The sequence below is a fragment of the Mandrillus leucophaeus genome, unplaced genomic scaffold (genome assembly GCF_000951045.1).
Source record: "Mandrillus leucophaeus isolate KB7577 unplaced genomic scaffold, Mleu.le_1.0 Scaffold492, whole genome shotgun sequence".
Lineage (NCBI taxonomy): Eukaryota > Metazoa > Chordata > Mammalia > Primates > Cercopithecidae > Mandrillus > Mandrillus leucophaeus.
Genome location: NW_012105276.1, coordinates 2,072,204 through 2,074,981, shown reverse-complemented (window position 1 = coordinate 2,074,981; position 2,778 = coordinate 2,072,204).

The following is a 2,778-nucleotide window of genomic DNA, read 5'->3' as shown; positions in this document are numbered from 1 at the left end:
AGTGTTCCTATTTCTCCACATCCTCTCCAGCACCTGTTGTTTCCTGACTTTTTAATGATCGCCATTCTAACTGGTGTGAGATGGTATCTCATTGAAGAAATGCCCTTTCTATCGTCAGTTCCGTCCGTCCAAATCCAATCTAGGGCCCTGCATGTATTAAAATCCATGAGACTTTTTAAAGCGTTTTCAAGACTTATTTAGATTTTCTCTTAACACTTTCTACCTGCCCCATTATTTAGGACACTTACCATTTGGATTATGTTGTTTTAGGACTTATCATATCTTTCCTTCCAAAGTTGGAGGCCCAGTGAGTGCAGGAACCAAGACTTCTTTATCTCTGTATTTCTCTGCGGTGCTTACCATTGTGACTTGTACCCAGTTGGCTCTAAAAAAAAAACACTGAATTAATCAAAAGGCCTAACTGTTGACTGAGGCCCTTAGAATGTGAGGGACCATCATCTCTGTTCAAATTCACTCCTAGATACATGAGTTTCTTAGGACTACCATGACAAAGTACCACAAACTGGGTGGCTTAAACAGAAATTTATTGCCTCAGTTCTAAAGCACGATGTTTGCAGCAGGGTTGGTTCCTTCCAAGGACTGTAAGGAAGAGTTTATTGCGTCCCTCTCTCCTCATCTTTGATAGTTTGCTGGCAATCATTGATGATCCTTGATTTGTAGATGCATTACCTCCATCTCTGCCTTTATCTTCATATGACATTCTCCCCGTGTGTATCTATCTCTATGTCAAAATGCCACCAGGGCCTATCATGGGGAGGGGGGAGGGGAGAGGGGGGAGGGATTGCATTGGGAGTTATACCTGATGTAAATGACGAGTTATTGGGTGCTGACGAGTTGATGGGTGCAGCACAGCACCATGGCACAAGTATACATATGTAACAAACCTGCACGTTATGCACATGTACCCTAGAACTTAAAGTATAATAATAATAACAAATAAATAAATAAATAAGAAAAAAAAAGAACATAGTAATACACCCTTATGACTTCATCTTAACTTGATAATCTGCAAAGACCATGTTTCCAAATAAGGTCATATTCACAGGTCCTGAGAGGTAGGACTTTAACATCTTTTGTGGGGATGGAATTCAATCCATAACACTAGGTGAGATTCTTCTCTTTCTTGATGAAGCTCTTAAATTCTAGGTTTATTACAAACAGAGATTTTGGAGCCATTGAAGAGTAGTTAGTCCAGAGGTTTTCAAATAATGTTCCAAGAAGCTCTGACTCTCCAACAAAGTATCTTGGAAAGACTTGGGGAGTGAACAGGGCTCCTGGTTTTATATCTGTTCCAATTAATATTTCTGTGTAACAAACCAGCCCAAAACTTAGCGGTGTAAACCAACTACATTATGACACTCAGATTCTGTAGGTAAGGAATCTGGCACAGCAAAGACCTCTTATTTATGCTCCATGATGTGTGGAACCTCAGTTGGCAAGACTTAATGGCTGGGAGCTACAGTCATCTGGAGGCATCTTCACTCCCAAGTCTGGCATTTGATTCTAGCTGTTGGCAGGAACCTCAGCTGGGGCTATCGGCCAGAGCAAACCTCCCCATGCAGCCTGGGCTTCCTCCCAGCATGACAGCTGCAGGGTAGTCAGGCATCTTACATGATAGCTTAGGATCCAAAACAAGTGTTCCAAAAGACACAAAGGATGCTGCATCACCTGTCATGGCCTGTCCTCGAAAGTCACATTCCTCACTTCTGCCATACTCTTATTAGTTAAAACTGTCATAAATCTTGCCCCGTTTTGGAGCAGAGGCAGAGAAGACATAGAACCCACCTTTCAATGGGAGAAGTGCCAGTGTCACATCTTAAGAATATGTGGAACAGGCGATATTGTTGTAGCCATCTATGAAAAATACAATCTGTCACACAATCTCACACCAAATTCTTCAACCATGGAGCAGCACTTTTAAATGTTTTACATGTAAGGACCTCTAACTCTTTAGTGTTTGCTAACACTTATAGATAAGAAATATAGGATGCATAGAGGCCAAGAAACACTCATGAATTTCATACATTCAGCATATCCAGCAATTATTATAGAAAAGCAGAAAATTGACAAACCTAGTGTTTTCATTTCTCCTTTTCTTTGGGCAAGCCGGGAGAGCCTGGCAGAATACATATTATGAAATAGCTGCAAGAAAGCCATCATTTCATATTATTGCCTCTTTAAAATCATTATCCTTTTGGCAAGATTTCAATGATGCACTTTTACAAATTTTGATTAACACTCTTGCTTCTCCTAGTGTAAGCCAAAATTTCCTAAATGCTCAGAGATGGGTGTGTACACACACCCCTTGTCTGTGACTTACACGAATGAATAAGAGGAAATGTCTCATCAGTCTCTGTGGTGAAAATGTGGAGAGACCAGGGGTGGGGCCTTAGCCAAACCCCTGAGCTTCCTTTTTTATCCCAACAGAGAAGTGTACTCAGGGCCCTAGCTTCCTGCCCTCCCCAGCCTGACCCTGGTGAAGGTTACAAACCCTCCCAGCGACTGCAGTACCGGCAGCGAGAGCAGGTCTCTAGGCTTCTGCCTCCTTGCTTTGTGGCAGCCTTCTCAGTTGGGTCACATCATTCTTCTAGATCAGGAGGAACACTTAAGGGTTGGAAAAAGTTTTCTAGGAAATAATTACTCATGAGCAAAGGGATCAGAAAAGTCCCAGAGATGTTCTCCAGCAGACAATTTAAACTAATGACTCGCTGCTGGGCAGCCTGCCCTATAATGGCTGATGTAAACTGTGTCTATGTA